Consider the following 21,065-nt stretch of genomic DNA (forward strand, 5'->3'; position numbering starts at 1 on the left):
CCTGTCAGTTTGTTCATAACTTAGCAGTTCATTTCTGAGTGCATTTCAGAATTCTGATGTTAACCTTTAGAACAGGGATGAGTAACCCTGGGCAGTCTGGCGGTCAGTTCCCCTGATCCTGGGTCTGCCGCATACTGTACTCCTACCACTGTGCTGCCAGTGAGATGTCTTTGCCACCCAAAGTTGGAAGCAACCGCCATGGAGCTTTAGAGGAGGCAATTTTATCTTGAAGCTAAAGGTGACCCATTCCAAGCCTAACATAAATTTGTATACTCTAGGACTCTGTAACAGGTTACTGCCAAAGTATGGCACCAGATTGCTGCTACTCTCTTTCTATCTTGCACTAATGGTGCTGCAGCAGGAGACAACCAGGGCAGGGGCAGTGGCAGTGGATGCATGAAGGCCGCTCCTTCCCCACCTTGCTCTACACCCTAAACAGCTTGGGATTGGAATATTTGAAAGGCCATTTTCTTCCCACTGAATGTGCTCTGATTATTAAACTTTGGAACAGCTGTCTTTCTCTTAGTACTCCTGCCTTCAGAGGTAAGGTGGGTGGCAAACAAAGAAATGGTCTTTTTGGGGGTGGCACACTGCCAGTGAAATGCCTGTGGCCATACCTTTTCTGCCTGAGGCAAAGGACAAGATGACATCCTCCGCCCCATGTATGACTGACACCATTTTGCCAGTTGTTTCTCAAGAAGGGCATCACAAACACATCTTTCTCATGCACATAATGGATTGTATAAAAGGATTGTTTTTCCTCCAGTAATTGATGTGGTTCACACAACCTTGGCCTGCTTTGATCTCCTGGGAAATGACAGCTTTACAGATAGAATGCCCTTCCTTCACTTCCATCCCAGCCCAACCAACAGCAAATAACAGACAGCAAATCTCTTTCTTTCTTTATCTGGGAGGAGATTCCTCTAAAGCCACGTTAAACCACTGCAGCCTTTGAGAGGATCTAAGTGTGTAGATCTGCCTTCTCAGACCTGATACTCCCCAAAGGTCTTGGTCTTTGACTCCCAGCTTCCCTCAGCCAGTCATGCTGTGAGTTGCGGCTCAACATGTCCAGAAGACACCTAGTTGGGGAAGACTGATATATATCTTTTTGCAGAGCAGAAGGTGGGCTCACCTGATATTGTAGCCACTAAACAGATTTGCAGGCAAGAATAAGACAGCTCTTTCCTTTGTAGTTGGCTGCTCTGCACTCTCTTCCACTTTCCATGTTTGGTTTGTAGGAGAAGAGTTGAGATAGGTTGTGTAGTAACGACAGTTGGACTACATGCCCACCAGCAGCAAAAGTTAAGGCAGGCTTCTCCAGTGGGGGACCTTCCAGATGTTTTGGACTTCCAACTCTTAACAGGCCCAGTCAGCATAGCCAATGTTCAGGAACTGTGGAAGTTGTAGTTCCAAACATCTGGAGGGCACCAGAGTTAAGAGATGCTGGTCTAACATTGGGGGAGGGAGTAAGCATTTTCCATCATTGCCCCCCTTTTAAAAGACTTTATCCATTATTGGTCATTTTTAAAATAAGCATATTATATGTTCAGTCTTTCTTACTCTCATTTGCCTTACTGGCCTGTGGTCACACAGGGAAAAGAAATAAATATTTGTAGCAATAATCCCAGAGAAGTGGGGTTAATATTTTACACTGCTACTAAGCCAAAACGTTCAGAAGATTTTTAATGGCTACTTGATGATTTGCTATTGTATCAGTTTTGCTGTCTCAAGTGCAGTCCTATTGCCCCGTCATTGGTGCCCATAAGCCTCCCATCTTGGAGTATATCCTGCGCATGGAATGGGATGCAGTGGTGGAGATCTCCAATTCTGCAGTGCTCTGCACCCTAATTTCTTCTTGATGGCCAGGGAAGGAGGAGGTTGTGGTGCCCGTAGGGGTCAGTGTAAGTCATCAGTCCCAGCCTGTTGAAGGCTAGGCCTTTGGAATTCCAACTCCAACTTTGCAGGCCATAAGATTGGGTCCATGTTATTTCTGCTGCTTGTGTGTACTGTAATGTTGTTATGTGTCATCAAGTTGTCTCTGACTTATGGTGACTCTGTGAATAAGTGCCATCTATAATGTCCTGTTCTTCTCTACCCTGCTCAGCTTCCTTTCTGGAATCAGTCTCTCTCTTAGTTGTCCTTCCTTTTCGTCTGCCTTCTACTTTCCCTAGCATGGTTGTCTTTTCCAGGGAGTCTTGCCTTCTTATGATGTGTCCAAAGTATGACAACCTCAGTTTTCTCATTTTTGCTTCCAGGGAAAGTTCTGGGTTGATTTGATCTAGAACCCACTTGTTCTTCTTTCTAAAAATTATGCTAGCTGAGCAGTTTCATTTTTCCTGCTTTTGTTTTCTTTTTCCATATTACGGTACTAGCATTTTATGCTGATCCTTGATTGTAATGTTGTGCTTGAATTTTATTGATGCAGACTGTAAGGTGGAAAATCAGCATGTGTAATATTCTTTTGCATTATTCTCATGCATCTTTCCTAGTTTAAGACCTTTTTGAATTACTTTATAACAAACATTAATTGCCCATGCTCTGATTTGATTGTTCTCAACAGCTGTCACTGACTGCATAATTGAAACATTTGCAACACTGATTTAGGATCTGTTCCACCTGTTTCTAACAACTTGAGGAATGGGTAGAAGCTATAAAGTTGTCACAGCATGTTGTGGTAACACCAAATTTGCTATAAGCCTAGTGTAACCTGTGTTGTTTTCCTGTAATTCATTATGAAGTTAATAGACTGAAGATGCAATATTCTGCACACTTCCCTGGGAGTAAGATCCAATGAATGTAATGAAACTTACTTCTGAGCTGTCTGTCTGTCTGTCTGTCTGTCTGTCTGTCTGTAGGCGACTCTGCCCTTTAGAACTATATGTAGAATTTAATAGGCTGTAGAAAACTACTTAGAATAAATAATGTAATTAATTGGATATTTTCATAGAGTGTGGGTGAAGTAATTTCAGCTAGGGACTAAAAATTTTCTCCCTGAATTAAAGTTTGTTTATAATTAGTGCTATCTCTATGTAGAGTAGTGCTGGCTATGTGTTCATCTGCGTGAATGGAAGTTTATTCAAACCGTTTTCTTTCAAGCGAAATCCCTTGTGCATTACACGAGCTAAAACAAATTCCAACATTTGGTTTTCATTAGCTTTGTAACTGAAAAAAAACATATTTAATCCCAGAGTATTTTGAAGTTAATGTGCAACTTTGCTGGGAAGGTATTTAAACTGAGGTATCAGTTGCAAGTCGGCTCCATGCCAGTATCTCAAAGCTGTCACTGAGCAAGATGTTGTATTACTTTTGAGGTGCATAAGATTATGTTTATTGGAGCCTCGAAACAGTGTAGTCGGGGTCATATTTTTCTTCAGCCCATCTTATTCATTTCAACCCATTTTCTAATGGCTGTTTAATATGCAGGGTCCTGCCTGGTAGATTCTCTTATCTGTTTCTAGTATCAGAGGGAACCAAGGAGGAGTAGGTAATAGAGAAGGAAACCGACAGTACAAGATTGTGTATACACTAATTTGTTTGCAGCTGCCAGGGTCTAATTGTGAAGTTAGCAGCTGGAAAGCACTGGTAAGGGCACCAGGTCTGGGGAAATCAGCAAGAGAAGGTGCAGCAAAAGACTCTTCCCCCTTGGCCATTTAATTCTCTCAATTGTAACTGTTGAACTGATAGTTCTACATGCCCTGAACCTTTTCTGTACTTTCCCAAGTCTCTAGTCACTCTGAAAAGGGAGCTGTTTACTCCCCCCACCCACCACTTCTTTTGTGGGTTGTTTTTGAAGAACTTTGTACTTCTGAGAAGTTACCAAAAATATAGAAAATTATGCAAATATAATGGCTGGGAAGTAAACGGAGGGGAGATTATGCACCTATGGGTACAACTCCAGAAAAGAGCTGCCAAAATGGGAGGGATTTACTGCTTTATGCAGTAGATAGAGCGTTGGGGAAGTGTTGAAAAGATGGAGGGCACTGAGGACTTTAGATCAAGAGCATTCATTGCTAAGGGAGAGCTGTTGTGTCCTTAGCACTCGTTTGTGGCGCACCTTCTTCTGCTGGTTCCCCTCACTCCTTTACCAGTGCCGTTCAACTGACAGCACGGCAGCTGGACTCTGCATGTAGAAATTAGTATCTGTGCAGTCTCACCGTGTCAGTCGCCTCCCCTTTTGACATACCAGACAGCTGTAAGAGTACATTATCAAAAGACCCATGGCAAGGACAAAAATGATGCTGATAAAAAATTAGAAACACTGTTGTACAATTTTCTGGGGCAGAGAAAAGTGGAGGCAGGGGAGTGACGGTCAGTCCTGTGCCATTTAGTCCCGGGTGGAGGGCAGCAGCGTGGGCAGCTTTGCAAGGAATGAAAAGTGGAGTTGGCCCTCTCACCATGCAGCTTGTCAGCTGATTCTCACAACCCACAAAGAAATGGCCCCCCTGGTTTGGATGACACAGTGACCACTCTGAGATGAACAAAAGGCCCTGGGTTGCCAGGATTGCTTCTTCTTGAAAATAAGCTACTCTGCAAGAAACTGGCTTGGTTCAGATGATACAACCACCTGCCTTTGCTTTTCATCCATAATAGGTTGTCATGTCATGGAAGCCAGGCTATTGCAGAGCAGAGTGGTACAAAGGCATTTGGATGAAGTGTAAGGCAGGTCTGCAAATGGAAATAAACAGGAAAAAAATGCTGACCCTAAAGGCAAAATAATCCACTAACCAGTGTGGTTTTGCCACTCAATGTATGTTAGCTTTCTTGTGGCCATTGTTGAATGGTCTTGCTAGTTAACTTGGAAAGAATGCTGAAAGAACTTAAGACTGTGGCCTCATTAAAAAAATCTTATATTGCTTTTTCCTATGTTAGTCCCCTGAATTACCTATATACTCATTGCTTTATTGCAAGGAGCAGAATTCTTCGCTTTAATTCAGCTACAATAAGCCATAAATTCCTGTGAAAGCTGGATGTTCCGGCTTTTGTGCCTTCCTTGTCTTGAAAAGTTTAGCTTGCATTGTTGGAAAATGAAGTCTGCTGATTTTAATTACATATAGCTACCATGTATATTTTTCATAGTAAAAATGGCTCTTAGACTATTTTGATTGGAAGACTGGAACTAGAATAGTTCGAGGAGTAAACAGGTAGAAAAAGGGGCAAGAGTATGCAGAATTACCTAAGGATTTAAGGGTTTAGGTGAATTTGAAAAGTTCATGGCCAACCTACCATTTAAAAATGTTTACAAAGGGACTGCAAAGATGCAGGTGCTAATGGTGCAGTTCTGATGGTAGCTTCCAGGCCGAAATAGTTGTCTGTTCTGCATGTCTTCTCATTATTTTCATGTGTGCTCGAACCACTCTTTGATTTCTACTTGCTTATGCTGCTTCCTTTGAACTGTAATGTGCTTAATAATTTTCAGGAATGTGAAAGCCCTAAGAATTTAAGAGATGTACATTTGTGTCTTGTTAAGGCAGCAAATCAGAACTGACAACCTTGGAAAGGTTGTAATATTAACGGAAAGCTTTTTTTAAACCTGTTCTTAAATAAGTCAAATTAAGGGTTCCCAAGACTGAAATAATCCAGATTCACTTCTAAGGCAAGTTGGCCAAATAAAATGGAAAATTCCAGAGGAGCTTCCAAACTCCAGGGTAGGAGGGGCAAAAATACCTACTTCTAAGTGTTGTGTGTGAAAATCTTCACACTGCAAATGGCCCCAGGCTCCCCTTTATTACACTACTTTTAAAGAACCCCCCTCTAACCTCACCCACCCCCACTCTCATTCTGCTCACCTGCCCAACAGTCTTGTGATCCCTTCTACTAAATGTAAATAGAAAAGTGATCATTATCCCGCAGAGCTGGGAAGTCTCTCACCTACTCATCCATCCTGTCTCTTTTGTTGCTTCTGCTCTTTGCAAGAATCCTTTGCCACAGTTGCATTTTTCTGCAGGAAAATATTTCTAACATTAATGTACTTTCCACCGACTTTGCTTGTTTATGTGTTTGTCATTCAGTGCTTAAAATACAGTACAGATATTTGTTTTTTTCAGACTCTTCCAAATTTGTTGGGACACTTTCTGTAGAGCAGATGGCCCTTTTTGTTGGAATAAAGCTCAGCCATCCCTTAATGGGTTTCCTCCAGATGTGTTGGATTACAACTCCCATAATCTCCAGGTTGGTTTAGAGAAGGCTGGAATAATTTGAGTTACTTTACTCCATATTTTTTGTGCTCTCTGTAGCAGCAGTAGCATTTTAATTGTATGGAAAGAATTGGGCGAAGGGTAATTGATATAGGAAAACATGTTTTGTACTACCTTTAAAAAATGAGAACCAATAAGATGTACTCCCAAACTGGAGACAGTAGGTTGCACTGGGTTTTTTCCTTATAAATCCCTATAATAAACGAATAAAGGCAAATCCTAATTTTGCATAACAGCATCTGAACTGTGGTGTTGAACTATATGCATTTCATACTTTTTTTTACACAAATTCAGGAGTTAACAAACTTCAAAATATAGTTCCAGAAATCACTACCATGTTTTTACTCTTTCCACTGACGGCTACTTTTCAGTTTGCAAAGTGGTCCATACTTTCTTGATGTGCAGTGGCTGAGCTCTCAAGTTCATCCAGTGAATGTCGTGAGGCTACCTCAGTAGCACCAGGCCAGAAGCTCGTTGCTGCTGGCTTTCTTACTACAGTACCAACATGTACTTGACTCCAGTGGCTTCAAAGAGTGAGATACTGCCTTACAAGTGCAGGCTGCGGACTAGTGTGGAAGAAGGGCAAAAACAAGCTCCTTTTCCAAACTGCAAAGTACTATGATGTAAAGCTATAGATTTTTATACCACCCTTTGCTATTGGGTGGTATAAAAATGAAATAAATAAGTAAACTTTGGCTATTCTGCAGCTGTCATTGAAAGAGAAGGAGAGTTGGAGTATTGGAGGAAAGTTTATCAGTACTGTCTGGTTTGGATGCAGACTCTTGTAAATGGGAGGGAAAGCTCTTGATCCAGCAGATTATCTCCATTGGAGAAATGGTGATGCAGTAGTAATCTTTCTCTACCGCCCCCCGCCCCCCACACTCACACAGTCCCTGTTCCCCATGATCTACTCCAGATAGTTAGGGAACCTTCCAGAACATCTCAAGGGTAATGCTTGGGGCTGCAGTGGGGAGGAGGGAAATGAACCTTCGTCCTTCCTGCTGGCCAGAGGGTTGTGTGTGGAACTCTGTTCAAGGAATGCTCCTGCTGGTGGAAGGAAACACTGGATCCAAGTCACCACGTTGTAGTTGATCTTGACTAAAGAATGTGTCTGAGTTCACCAGAATTGTCAACCACATAAGAAGAGAGCAAAATGGATTAATCCATCAGAAGCAAGTGATCATAGCCTATAAATCTATGGCTGAAATATAAGGATACCAGTAAGGTGCCTTGGCTTGCACTTGCTAATTCACTTGATCTGCTAAGTTGTGTAAAACTCTGCATCAAGCAGAGTAGAAAATCAGTTATATGAAATTCAGGTTCAGATTCCAGTCTGTTTGCTGATGAGTTATGTACCATTTTAAAGACATTGCAGTGAAATGTCTTAGCATGGTAGGGGTGTACCAAACTGTGTGGTAACAGTATCTATAATTGACACTGTGTCTCCTGAATTTGGACTCTTACATCTTTAAACATGACTGGATCAGTTCATGATTAAGGATGCTGAATTTAATTCTACTGTAATCAGCTTTTTGCAGTTTTGATACAAATAATCATTTGGGCTAATCTAAGGTTCCTGAAATGTACGGCACACTTTGAGTTCAAAATGGAGTTTGAAAATTCTGGTCATTTCTCTTTTTAATCTCCAGATTTTAAAACAGGCAATTGCTGACCTCTCTTAACTTTCCTTATTATTTCTGCTTCATCATTCCAGATTGTTAAACTGATGCAGAGAAAGTCACTGGCATATGACTAGAAATCTCTGATAACCTAATGGCTTACTCCAATTGATCCTGTTAACAATGTGAGTAATCCAGGAGGTGATAGAAGGGGGGAACAGTAAGAGTTTTTGCCCTTTGGTCTTGCAGGCTGCAAATGTGTACAGCCTGGAGCTGCCATTTAATAGTAATAGCTCTTGAAGTGTAATTTTAAAAACCCCAGGAAGGGTTTTCCTGTTTTCCTTTCTGATGCAGAGAAAGCTGACAACTCCCTCATTATTCCCTAATTCAATGTGTCCCTCTTTCTGAAAATCTGCCTGGTATGCAGTAATGAAGTTTTTCATTTGCTGAAACTATGTTGTATATAGCACATGCAGGGTAACTTCCAGGAGAGAATTCATTACTCATGCAGTCCGCTGTTTCTCATGAGTCAGCTGGTGCTGTTCAGTTACTGCCCTTTGTGGTACAGAGTCTGGAAGAGGACAGACGGAATATCTCTGATATAAATCAAAATTGGTCAATAGCCAGAATAGTAAATAGCCTTGACTATTTTGTTTCTGAATGTGTGTGTCTCCTCATCCACTCATGTGGCTTTTTAAATTAATAAATGTTGTTCATATGTCTATTCCCCCCCCCCTTTTTTCCTTCTTCTCCCCTTCCCCTTTTAGTATCCTTTTGGGTCTTCCTTCTGTTTGACTATAGTATGCAAAACAGGAGAACATTAGATTTTTAAAGGGTTGGTTTGAATTAACTTAATTAAATTCACCTTAGAAACATGAGTTGTAGCTGACAGCTACCTGTCAAATGTACTGACCTGACTCACATGGTCAGCAGGCTGCAGTGGATTTCGCTTTGGAATTCGCATATTCAGCTTCCAGCTGTGGATTGTTGGGTTGTGCAAATCCAGGGATCCTTGCATAACTAAAAAACAGCCCAATGGTTCAATCTATTGTAAACAACCCATGCTCTCCTGATTAGAAGTAGCAACAAGTAGGTGTGTAGGCTCCCCTCCTGCTAAGTTAAACAACCCAGGGAACTTCCATCTATGGGTTGTTTATCTTTGAGCCTGTCCCTGAATTGGAGATTGTTTGGGGGAAGAACAACCCAGACTTGTAATCTGTGGTTCATTTGGGGGGCAGAAGTCAAAGTTGTTTCTCCAGCTGCCTAACAACCCACCATTCTGGGTTTGGACATCACGATGGACAACCCAGGGATGTCCTGTTGTTTAATTTGGCAGGAGCAGTTGGGATCCAATTGGAATGTTTTAGAAGTGTAATCAGCTATTCTTGCATCTCATCTGAAAGGTAAGAATTGTTGCCCTTGCCCATTTTTGTCTCTTCTGGGAGAAGTCAAATGGCTAGGCCAGATTGATTGTGAGATAGCCTTCTAAATCGACTCTGGCACCAAATGCTACCAAGGGTATCTGGTCTTTCTTAGACAGGTGCACTGCCTCAGCGGCTGGGGCCTATCCAGCTTAGGCCTGTGACACAGCAGAACGAAAATGGATATGAGGCGTGATGTGGGGTTGATCTTCTAGCCTTTTGGAGTAGATTTGGCGGATGGGGACAAGGGGAACTAGCAAATATCGCCTGAGTGCCACAAGTGGAACTCTGCCCAGAAGACTCTCCCACCAGTAGGAGGAAATGCAGGATCTTAGCTGAAGACACCTTGTTCACTGCTAGATTCATACTTTTCAATCAATATACGTTGTCCTAATGCACTCCAGCCCTTTTCCTTCCTCTTCTTCCAGCACTCTCTTCAATAATTATATGCAGGAATGAGTTGTATTTTTAAACCAAAGGGAGGGTGGGTGTGCTCAGAGATGGATTGTAATCAGGTTCTGACATTGCAGTGCTTTCAGTAAGCAATCGTGAAAATTCTAATCCCATGACTATCTTGTATAATGTGGATCTAGCTTTCCCAAAGCAAGCTGCTGTTGGTAGATGTGGATTGCCTTAGGTCTCTAAAATCACATGGTGTTCTATTTTGACTGCTTGCCACCTTCAGTTGTAAATGCATTGCTGTTCCAATTCACACTGTAGGCTGGTCCTTATTGGTCCAGATTTGCTGAAGAGCAAATTTTGAATTTCAGGCAAGCAGATCTTGGCTTGGATCAGATCCAAAGATTTTGGGAAAACTGATTTAATCCTCACTTGTAAGAAAAGTCACTCAAAGTGGATCCAAGGCAGGAAAAAGGCTTACAGTTTCCAGCATACCCCAGCCAGCTATCCTGGGAGTTGCAAGTTTTTTTTCTATCTAAACTTGCATAGCATTGTGTGCTTACCAATGATGCTATAAACACACAGTAAAATGTTTCTAAAGGGTTTTTTGTTTGTTTTGATATTTCTAATATTTTTTGTTTAAATGTTATTTTTAAAGTTCTATGTCACATTAACAGCTGGATTAGCTGTTACATCAAGCAGATATGAAGCATGCTAATAAAATGGAGCTTCAGTTAAGGTTTCCCTTTGATCCATTTCCATTGTAAAATGTAGCCACCAAAGGACTTTGAAGAGCCACTATAGTGTTTACATGCAACTAACTTGAAGGTCTTGAAATGGCATTTGTTAAGGTAGTAATTAAAAATGCTTTGAACTTGTGATTATAATTCCTAAAGATTGTTTTGTAAAAAGATTATAGGAGAGTTGATTCTTAAATGGGATTAAATTGATGTTTTTGTCAGCATCAGTTGTTACGTTGTCCCAACTGAGGCTGCTTGCAGGCCTTTTGCATCTTAGGCAATGTTTCTACGTCTGCCTGTGTCTGCTTTCTTAACACAGTTGTATTGTTGGGGTAGGAGGAGATGCCATGATTTGTGAATAGCTGCCCACCAGCTGTAACATTACGTGGAATATATAAATGTGTAAACTGGTCTAATGCCAGCATCTCCTAATAGCAGCACACACAACTTTAAATCTCCAGATGCCAGGTCTAGGATTCCACAGCATTTATAGGTGTGTGTGCATCTGTGTATGTCATCCATATGTCATGTGTTGCCGGTCTTTTACAACAGCATTTACAGAAATGGATCTTTTCTTGGATCTTTGCCTGGGCATGTTAAATCTTGGTATCTAATGCCAGTTCACATGCATCTTTTCAGAGCTAATCCACCCATCCACAATTCATTATATTTGACTTTTTAAAAATGTGTCTCTTTGACTGTTTTCTTCCCAGTTTAAGATGGGTAGGAAGAAAATACGTTGAAAGGAGCCCTTGCTGAGGACGGGCCTTGTCCAGTCTTTTATTTTCATGTGTGTATTCTGAGTTAAATTTCAGCTGATTCTCAGTAGATATCATGCAACTGCTGGAAGGCTCATTCTCTGAGGATGAACTAGAGCTCCCAGAGATGGATGCCATTGATCCATCCATGGTGAAGGAGCAGGAGGAGCCTGGTCTCTTGGGGGGAAAGGGCTGCAGGCCCAGCCATGCTCACAGGCAGAGGCTGAGCAATGCCCTGATCCCGAGGAGCATCACTGGTCAAGTGCTTCCAGTGAGGAGCAGCACTTCCCCAAAATAACACATCAAGAGAAAGTGACTGCTCAGGAATAAGGTTCTGACAGGAAACTCCACGGCTGCTGATAAGCAGGATCTGATGTTAAAAACTTTCAGTGTAAGTCTAGCTAGTGCTGGGATCAGTATGGTTCTTCAGCTCCAATATCTGACACCCTGTTTCCTAGATCTTGCTTTGCTGACTGGTGGTTCATGCTCCTGCCTCTTGGACTCCTCCTTGATCTTGCTTTTAGATTGTGTGTACACCTTGGTATTCAGTGATGTTTGTGACCTCTGCCTGACTGGAACCTTGGTGCCTGACCATGTGTTTGCCCTGTGACCTTGCTTTCCAGATTGGCCTGTGACTCAGAGTCTGCTGAATTCACAGCAGAACAATGGTGGCTTATTAGATTTTGCTTGCCCAGCATATATAATCACTTCTGGCTGCCTTCTACATTTCACCAAAGTACTGCTCTGGGTATTTCTTTAAAAAAAGATCTGAGTACAATTTAGATATGTGAGGTGTTACTATTTTTCTTTGTTGAAAATCACAAGTTTTGTGGCTTCATGATTTAGGTAGCCATAGTTTAAAAAGACATATAGAAGGTGAATGTCATGGATGTGTTAAGAACCCCTTGGATATGTATCATAAAGGCCTGGCTGAATCAGGGCTTTCTGATGTCTGCACATGGATATTTAAGAACGCACATTTGTCAGGCACAATTATTGATGAACTGTAGGAAACGCTGGAATGTCTGCAGCAAGCACATTGCTGCAGGAAGCGTGGAGCGTGTTTAAGTCTGGGATGGTGGAAGAGCCCTGGGCACATCTTATTAAAGGCACTCTTTTTAAAACATTGGACTGGCAGTTCTCTTGAAAGCTTAAAGTGGGGGCAGGGAACAACCAGAAGGCAGATTTTCCTTGACCCAGGTAATCAGGCACATGGTTAATTCTGAGCCTCTTATTTTCATAAAAGTCGTTCAAAAGACTTAGATAAAATATGGAAATACAGTGAGAATGTTACTGCGTTATAGGATGTCCACTTGCACTTTGCCCTCAAGAGGACCCAGATTTGCATAAAATTTGCATGCGTTAATCTATATGCAAATTTAGAATGATTTCTAGAAGTGAACTAAAAAAATCAGTACCTCTTACTATAAGTAGAGAAGCTCTGTGATCAGTGCAGCCCAGGCACTAACTTTTGATGAGCAACTTCAGAGAGTCTGCTTGCCCGTCTTAGATTGCTTTATCTTTAAACTTACCTAGATTTGGGCCAGGCAGCTGTGTAAGGCACCAGTCTGCGGATGCCACCCAGTGAGGGAACCTGGGTTGGGGGCAGTGTGGGAAATTTGACAGTCAATATTTGATTAATGGAAATGTCAACAGCAGTATTTTAAATAATGATGATGATGATAATTTTCAATTTTGCTTCCTTGGAGCATAAGAATTGGGTTTAGGTGCTCAGTTCATTCTGGTAACCTGATCAATAAGCTGAATGCTCATTTTAGTTTTTGCTGCTATGGAGCCATGTTCAGACAATCAAAATACAGGATAAATAAGCCAAGATATGAATTAATTTAACCAGCATGAAGCAGTTGCCTTGCTCCTCCTGTTTGTTTTTACTGTTGAATAAAGCCATGAATAAAAGGCGCATGTATTTCCCCCACAAAGAAGGTTAAGCAGTACCTCTTTTGTACAGGTGCTTAAGTATTTCTTACTTAAAGCCAGATAATATTTATGCTACAGCTCTCAGAAATTGTGCAAGTTTACAGGTACTCAAATGTTTCTTGCCATGAAGATCCTGTTGGAAGATCACAATCTTCTTCAGCCTGTCCACTCTAGATATGTTGAACTATTAACTTCCACCATCCATCTGACTGGGCTTTTTCATTTGGAGATTGCTAGGCTGGGGAAGCCTCATTCAGTATGAGATAGATACTGTTTTGTGATACCTTTCTTTGTGACAGCCGATGGGTTTAAAGAAATATAACAGAATTTCTAGAGCTTTGGTATCTTAAACACACTTAAACTTAGATGTAGCCACATTTTCAGTGTTCAAAAAGTTAGGGTGTGCAAAAAGCATACCTTTCTTTAGTGTAATTGTAATAATACCATCTCTTTTTGTGGGGCAAGCTGGTAAGAATTTCTAGAGGGACAGGGAAAGAAAGTTTTCTTTGACTTTCATGATTAGTTTGCCTTGCCATGTGAGCATCTCTTAAATCCAGTTTGTCCCTTGAAGGCGTGAGAATTTCTCTGCTGCTTGAGGTCTGTGCAAATCATCTGCACTACAAAGGAATTGCATTTCAGTCCATTTTAGTAATCTGGGAAGGGCAAATATTTAGCAACACTGTGTAACAATAGCTAAAAGAGAAGTAAATTAAAGTTTGCTGGGATCTTATCCTAAAATGTATTTGGTTTGAAGTTCAGGATGGTAGTGGGGTGGGGGACAGAATCCTCTTTAGTTCAGTTGTGTAAAAGGGTGGGGGAGGAACTCTTTTGTAAAGATAAGCATTTGCTGTGTTTTTGAACTTCTTAATTTGATAAAAAATCATAGGTTACCTTGGTGTAGTGATGGCACAGGCCTCATTGTATTATTTGGATGAGTTGAAAAATGCTTTTATTTGTCTTTGCCCCTTGATTTAATTTAAACATTTCCTTAGGCTGAGCTTTAGAAATCTAAATGAAATGTGGTGTACATGTAAAATTTGGAAATAACACCTACAAAGCTAAATTTCATCATTTTTCACTGAGTATTGTTGAATATTTATGTATATTCTGTGAACGATATGAAACTTGCTCCATTTCACAATATCCTCATTGAATATAAGCAATAAAAATAACCACCATAATATAAATCTTAAACTATGAGGCTCTGTCAAAGACTCCAGAGGCTCAACTGAAAACTATGTGGCCTGAGGCTGGGACCGAGACACCTGGAGTAGCATTGACGTAGACAGACGGATATGAAATTATTTAAATAAATATAGAGAGAAACCTGGCTGGAGTACACCAGGTTTCCACCAAGCAGGGAAGGGAAATTCAAAAGAGTCCTGTATGGTTGCCAGGCCATAGGACCAGGCCATCAAGCCTAGCCTTTTGACGAAGAAGGGAAAATAGACAAGTGCATTCTAGCCATTGAATGTCAGGCTGTATGTTCTAAAAAGAGCTCTACTTTAAGCTGGAGTGACTGATAAGCCAACATTTATTGTAGGCCTTACCTAATAATCAGGTGGTACTTGCTGTTTTTCTTCCAGTTTTATGATCCCCATCATGAATGGCTCAGTTTGGTATTGTCCAAAGCACACAAAAATTATACATAGCCATGTTGTGGGTGCAGTTGCAATCATTTCTTAGTCTCAGATGGTTGTCCTTGGTGCAAACCAGAATCACTTTAGCAGCTGGCAAAGGATACTCCAAGCCTGTACAACTCTTCTTAAGACTGTTGCAAAGTACAGACTTTGGCTGTCTTTCCCTCTCCCCACATGTCTCATTTCTTTCCACTGTTACTCAATCTCCAATTGGAAAAAGTTGGATAGAATTATGGAGAATTTAAAGGTTGCTTGCAATGTGACAGTCCTGATAGAGGTATGATCTTACTGAGGCTTTTATTTATTTATTAAAACATTTTTATGCTGCCCCATTCGCCGAAGCCTCGGGGCGGCTTTCAATAATGGTCTTCCAGTTCTGCCAAAGGAGGCCATAAATGCTTTTCCCTTTTGGATGATCTCTGCTGGTTATTTGAGATCCATCCTTCACCAAGAACAACTTGATTGAACTTTAGACCATCACAGTTGTACTCTAGCTTTCCTATCCTTGTGGTTTCCAGATGTTTTGGACTTGAACTTCTGTCAGCCCTTAGCAGCATAACTGATGGTCAGGAATGCTGAGACTTGTCATCAAAACTTCTAAGGGCTGGAGAAGGTTGGCACACCTCTTCAGATGTGTTCTGTGTCCTACCTGATGAATCGGAACATGCATCTTCTGCCATGGGCCATTGCTTCATAACTTTTGGCTCCCTTGAATTCCAGGGAAAGGTATTATTCCTAAACAGAGGAAGGAGAGTCCTCCATAGCACTCTGCCCCTAACCTGCCACCCTCCAAATGTGTTAGATTCCATCTCCCACTATCCCCAATAAGCATGGTCATGAAACCTGTTAGGGATGGTGGGAGTTGCAGTCCAGCATATCTGGAAGGTGCTGGGTTGGGGAAGTCTGAGTAAGGAACCAGTCACATACCCACTGCAAAATGTGTTGCACGCTAAAGAACTTTTGGAGAACCTGAGGCTTGGCGTGTAGTTGGACAGAATTCAAGTTCCCTTTCATCTGCAAAGCTTGGTAATGATAGGTGTCGCTCTGTTTGCATGCCTCTGTAGCTTTTTAGATGACCCATTTCCGGTCCTCATGAATATCTGATGATGAGCATAAAGAACATAGTTGTTACTTTCTGTGTATAATGTGTGGGTGATTTTGTGTGACTTGAACTGTAGATGTATGATACAGTAAGAGCCTTCAAATGTCTGGAAAATATCAGTCTCCAAGGGGTGGAGCCATTCAAAATTATATTCATTGGCCATCAGGACACTGGGAATGCTTGTCAGAAAACCCCTTAAATTTTAGAGAATTATGTCATGGTCATTGCACATGATGCTTTTATTAGGGGCCAAATATCCAAAACCCCTTATATGGCTTTGCCCTGAGATTAGACCTGATGACACTTTAATAATTATATGTTGGTGTGTGGGGAGGGTTTCATTAAAGGAAAATGTGAACCTAGTTGGAATTTTATATACCATTTTTATGACCACTGCAGTCAATTTTTACCTATTTGAGATTATTTAGATTAAGGTTATACAAGTCAAACATGTGCTTTTTATAAATTAAGAGCATTTTATTTTGACAGTTTTTTGGGGGAAACTGAAATATCTAAAGCATTATAATTTATAGTTAAATAAATAAAAAAGGCCCTTTCGCTCCTATAGTTGGGAAAGTATCATGGAAGAGATTAGTCATCCCAGAAGAATTGGTTCAAAAGAAGGATAACTTTCCTTAGAATTTTAAACAGAGCCACCTAATGTGAGTCTACTCAGAAGTAAGCCTTAGTGAGTTCACTGACATGTCCCCCCAGATAAAATAGCATAGAATTGCAGCCTAGGATGGCTGCTTCTTTCAATGCCAGCTCACCCCAAGCTGACATTGTGATCCTTTTCGCTTTGAGACAGAATTGCCCTAGGTTAGCCATAGAGCTTTGGTGTGTAGCATCAGTATCTAGAACAAGAGTGCAGAACCTCGGGCCTGCAGTCCCAGTAGGGCCCTAGGAAGTTCCCTAGATGGCTATGCCCCTTTCTCCTCATCCCACCAACCACTGGAACACAGCCCTGAGAGCTTCTTTGAAAAAATAATCAGAGGAAAAGGCTATACATAGCTACCAGTCCTGATGCTACCTCCAGTAGGGTATGCCCATGTATACCAGTTACTGGGGAACTTGGGTGGTTGGATGCTGTTATACTATGTCCTCCTTGTGGATTTCCCATAGACACCTGGCTGGTTGTTGTGTGAAGTGAATGCAGGTCTAGAGGACCCTTGGTCAAATCCATCACGGCTCTTTTTCAGTCATTTTTTGCAGGTGTTTTGTGAACCCAGTAATTCTGGATTGTTTAAACCAACAATTGTTCTTTATTGTAGGGCTAACTCTGGATTGTTTAACCCATAAATAATCCACAGTTTCTGAGCTTGGGCATCATAAAAGCAGTCAGGAACTGGGCTGTTAATTGAAAGCAGGGAGAACGAATATGTAGGAGGCAACATGCTACTCACTTGGTTCATCCCCAACAGTTCCTGGGTCAAACAACGTGTGAATTGCAATGCGGCATGTGAACCTGGTCACGGTTTGAGCAACTCTTTGATCCCATTCCTTGATTCTTTGGTAAGCTGCCCAACTTCAGCTAGCAACCTTAAGTGTTTTCCAAACAGGACTGACACAATACTGAACAACTGCCTTATTTTTCATGAAGAGTTAGTTGAAACCAGCTGACTTAATTGACTTAAAGAGCTGACTTGAAATTGCCTTGTTCTAATAAATGTATTGATCAGAAATCACTAACCCAGCCCGATTTGAGAACTGTGGCCAAACTCTGTTTGCCAGTGGCAGCTCCAGTGGAACAGGTTTTGGGTGGACAACACTCAATGCCAAACAGGTCCATATAAATGCAGTTCAGAGCCCTTTCCCCACAACTCCTCTTCCATTTTGTGTTTTTTCCCCTCAGCTGCTCACCAAAGCAGTTGGAGGGAAATATATAGGGAGAGGGGTTGTAGAGAGATATATGGGCTTTATAAATTTCACCTGTGTGCTCTTTTGGGGCTAGAAAAGTCACATTCTCCTTCCTATCTGCACACTCGCCTAAGTGATAAGGGCAGTTCCCCAGAGAGGTTGGCCTGGTGCCAACACTTTATTCTTTTCGGCATCAGTTGAAAACCTTTTTATTTTCCCACTATTTTAATGTTTAGTTTATTTTAACTGGGGTGCTGGTTGCTGTGTTGTTTTGATATTTTACTGTTCTTCATTGTAAGCCGCCCCGAGATGTCAAAGTGGTAGATGGGGCATTAAAATTTTAAATAAATAAATGAATAAAATATGTCTTTGGACCCACTGTTATATCTACTTGGTGCTTGGGGCAAATTCCAGTTGCACCTGTCTGCTGATGGTATGACATCCAAGTTGCCCCCCTCCCCTGAACCCCTCCTGCATCCTCCCATGTCTGCTCTGGAGAACTGGGGGCCCCTCCAGAGATTTGGGGCATGGAGGACTGCAGGAAAGAGGACAGGACAGGAGGAGTCTCATGGATGAACAGAAGTCTGCTTATACAACATTGGGAGTAGCTCTTTGGTCGCCGTCTTTAGCATCTAAATTTGTGTAGTTGTATTTCCCCACAATGATAAACAGCTACAATTTATATGCCTCTGTCATCACTGCAGAAAGTAAATGGTCTTTATAAGTAATATGAAGTGTGTAACCCAGTATTTAGAGCAGCACTTATCCTGTTTACATCAGCGTCTGGTCGCTTACAAAATCATTTGTCATTAGTTAAATTTACAGTGGCAGCTTTAGAGTTTGAGGAAGCTCTAGTGACCTCTAAAAAAGTAATTCAGTGAACCTGTCACTAATAATTCCATTCTTTAGCTAATAGTACAGTTTAATCCAGAAATTATGAGCTAGACTCCTTCCCTCAGGGAAGATTTTTTTTAACCAGGTTGAAAGGTATGGGTGCACGTGCATTGTATTTAAATAGGGTTTAGTCAATTTTGTACTTTGAAGAGGATTTAAGTTTGTTTTAAGCTCTAAAAGTCGTCTGTCTTTTAAGTCTCTTGGTATAAATCAGAAATGTTAGAAAATAGTATCTTTTGATTCTCAATGTTCTATTGCTGATCATAAAACTATACAACACTCTCCTTCAATCATGTCCCCTCCAGATGCTTTGGATGACAACACCCATCAATTCCAGCCTGCAGGGCCAGTGGCCAGGGATTATAGGAGCTGTAATCCAAAACATCTGGAAGACATCTGGCTGGGGAAGGTAGATTTACACCTATCAGTGTGAATCCTATAGGAACATAGAAAGCTGCCTTCAGTTAGAGACCATGGATCCATCTAGGCCAGTATTGGCTCTCCAGGAAGGAATTCTCTTCAAACAGGATTTTTTCTGGCCCTAGATAAAGTTGTCAGGGATTGCTCTTGGGACCTTCTGCCCATGAAGCACCTGCTCTACCATTGGGTAGTTGGGATTATTACTGTATCATCTCTCACACATACTGTTTTTCCAGGCAGAAAGTGAGGGCGCTGTTTTCATTTCCTTTGGAACACCCTGCAGGGTTTGGGGACTTGAGGCAAAGTGAGAAGACACTGTGCTGGGTGATTGGAGAGGGAGAGCCTGTTAGTTGCATTGTGTGCATGTGATGGACAGACAGATAATATGTGGTACTGTGGCTGGCAAGGAGTTAACTGGAAGGCTAACATAGAACTATGCAAGCATTTGTTCCCCAAATTTTTAGAATTTGGTGAGGGGAGCTTTTTGTGCCTCTGGCAGGTTCTGCTGCCATCCACACCTGGGAGTGCGGAAATGGTGGGCAGCTGCTGCACCTCTGCAGGTTCCCGCTGTGATTAAGAATCCCCGTCACGTGAGAGCCTTAATGAGTGCAGCAGGTTCCCATGCACTGTAGAAATCTCGGTGGAGGGTGCAGGAGTGGAGCTAGTTAGCATATCCCATGATCTGAATTGAGTGAGGGAGAATGTTGGAACAGGGTTCTTTGTGTGGAATTTGTTCCTTTGTCCTCTATATTTGGGAGCAGCTATCCCTTTCCCTCGCCAAGAATTAGAAATATTGAAACTATATTTGAAAAACAATGTACCGAGATCAAGAGTACAGCTAGTAACTTGCTGTCATGAGCCGAGAGTCACAAGGAGGAAGGTCAAGTTCTCCTCTTGTTGATGGCAGAGTGCAGGACCCAAAATAATCAATTCAAGCTGTGACAACCCAGATTCAGGCTAGATAACAGGAAAAGCTTCCTCACTGTCAGAGCAATACGACAGAGGAACCACTTGCCTACAGAGGTTGTGGGTTTTCCCACACTAGAGACTTCCAAAAAGAAACTGGACAGCCGTCTGAGTGGGATAATATAAATTGGTGTCCTGCAACAGCAGGGGGTTGTACCTGATGGCCTTCATGGCCCGGTCCAACTGTACTGTTCTATGATTCTATGAGATACCTTCTTTGAGCAGTCAAAAGCCACACATTTTTCTTTCCAAAATGTAACTTATTGCTCCCAAGTACAAATCACCCAGAACAATTATCTGAGCATACAGAGAGCAGTTGGTTGAACCCAATCTAGTGTTTACTTCCAGGAGCTCTCCTTACGAGCATGCCTGGGTCCCATCCCCTTGCTCATTCAGTTGGGCCTCCCGGTTCTGCTGATGGCTCATTATGGGGTCGAGAGCAGGGGACAGACCGGCCTGTGTTGGATAGTTCATCATCCTCAAGGCCCTTCTCACTGGTTGTACATCTTGGGTGTTCCCAGAAACTGCCTGGTCCAGTGAAGCATCCAGCCTTGAGATACAGGCAGTCCCTGGGTTATGAACAAGTTTCATTTCATTTCATTTCTTACATTTGTATGCCACCCCATAGCCCATAGGACTCTCTGGGCGGCTTTCAATAGAACAAAAATAAAGAACCCATATTCTATAAAAATACAATAATACATTACAACATTTCAATCAAACAATACAATATTTAACTGTAAGCAATACAAAATCAAACAAACCTTAATACAGTAATATATTGTACAATAATACAAGTTTCATTCCTGAGAAAACAGAAATTCTTCTTTAGTTGGATCATGCATAGTCAGCCCTCCACATTAGCAGGAGTTGGGGTTCAGGACCCCTGTGACAGTGGAAAACCCAGAAATATTTCTAGGGCTCTCCCCTCAAACTCACCGGTGCCTCCTCTTTGCAGCAAGTAAAAGCCAGAGAGATTTCCCTCTCCAGATAGGCAGAACAGGAAAGTGTGCTTTCCTGGTGTCCGTTTCTCTTCTTCTCTCTATGGTGATGCTTTGGAGGCCTTCCTTCTCTCCCCTTCTACTGCTTTTCTCTATGGTAATGACAACTGCAGTAA

At 41.7% G+C, this 21,065-nt stretch overlaps 1 protein-coding gene across 2 annotated transcripts in view; it reads left to right on the forward strand.

Moving 5' to 3' along the window:
- The window catches only part of DISP1 (dispatched RND transporter family member 1), an 83,576-nt gene that overhangs the window by 3,232 nt on the left and 59,279 nt on the right, over positions 1-21,065 (forward strand). The window contains exon 1 of one of the 2 annotated variants that reach the window (XM_044432276.1): positions 7,850-7,998. The exons of the other annotated variant lie outside the window; for it this stretch is intronic. The gene's annotated coding sequence lies outside the window, so the exon portion shown is untranslated. Of the gene's footprint in view, positions 1-7,849; positions 7,999-21,065 lie in introns of those variants that run through there. 2 annotated transcript variants of the gene reach the window in all.

The sequence above is a fragment of the Varanus komodoensis genome, unplaced genomic scaffold, assembly GCF_004798865.1.
Source record: "Varanus komodoensis strain SLA01 unplaced genomic scaffold, ASM479886v1 scaffold1, whole genome shotgun sequence".
Taxonomy (NCBI): domain Eukaryota; kingdom Metazoa; phylum Chordata; class Lepidosauria; order Squamata; family Varanidae; genus Varanus; species Varanus komodoensis.